The following is a 1293-nucleotide window of genomic DNA, read 5'->3' as shown; positions in this document are numbered from 1 at the left end:
TCTATATCTATATCTATATCTATATCTATATCTATATCTATATCTATCTATATCTATCTATCTATCTATCTATCTATCTATCTATCTATCTATGTAATGGTAAGAAGGACAGCTTAAGAGCCCCTGATGTAGAAGGTGTCAGTAGAGCAGAGTTTTGAAGGAAACAAGAGATTCTGAGCTGGAGGTGAAGCAGAAGTGAATTCCAGGTGTGGGAGACAACCAATGCAAAGGCGTAGTGATATCAGATGCATGATCACTCGTGAGGACTTTAAATTTTTTTCTTGACATAATGATAGTTTTCAACTATCAGTTGCATTAATGTTTATAAAGCAATGTTCTTAATGACCATATAAAGAAGGTAAGACAAATGCTATAATTTCCATCAATTTACAAATCAATAGAAATGAAGCAAGGAGAAGCTATATGACTTGCTTAGTCGACTAATAAATAGCTGAGCTGGTCAAGTCTTCCTGACCCTAAGCCTTGTCTAGTGTGTTTTCATCTACACATTTTTTTTTACCCTTTGGTGAGGCAATCAGGGCTGAGTGACTTGCCCAGGGTCACACAGCGAGTGCATATCATGTGTCTGAGGCTGGATTTGAACTTAATTCCTCTTGACCTCAGGGCTGGTGCTCTATTCACTGTGCCACCTAGCTGCCCCTTATCTGAACATTTTCATAGCCTTTGTATGTTTCCTTTAAGTTTAGTAAATTCTTTCATAGAACCGAATAAATATGTCAGTTTTTGATAGAAAGAAAGGGATGAGAAAGGGAAATGAAAGAAAAGAAAGGGGGAGAAGCTACCATTTCAGCTTTTCTGGGCTGAGGCAATAAATTCAGGAGATAAATGTAAATGGTGGCAGCAGGTGCCCAGTAGTTTGCACCAGCTAGCATTTTTTTCCCCGACTGGTACACACAATAAAATGTCATCTCAGGAGGCAGAAATGAATGGCTGTGGTGGGGCAGGAGGATGGGGAGAATTCTGCTCTACCAGCCAAAATGCCAGGAGATTAGAGATTCATAGGGTGGAGGTAGAAAAATGTTTGGTAGAACACAGTAAGGAGAGCAAATGAGTAGGACATAAGTTGGAGAAAAACAGCTAACGACCAAATTTATGCAGGCTGATGAATACCAGGCAGAAGTGTACAGTTTATTATATAGCTATAAGCCCCATTATTTGCATTCATTCTTTCAGAGTCAAATTTAGGTGATTCCACACACACCCCAACCTTTCACCCATCATCTAATCTGGTTTCACAAGAAGAATTACACTTTCTTAGTTTATTTTTTTTTG

This window comes from Vombatus ursinus, unplaced genomic scaffold, assembly GCF_900497805.2.
Source record: "Vombatus ursinus unplaced genomic scaffold, bare-nosed wombat genome assembly UNPS02014953.1, whole genome shotgun sequence".
Lineage (NCBI taxonomy): Eukaryota > Metazoa > Chordata > Mammalia > Diprotodontia > Vombatidae > Vombatus > Vombatus ursinus.
The sequence above is the reverse complement of the archived record's forward strand: the minus strand, read 5'-3'. Positions refer to the sequence as shown.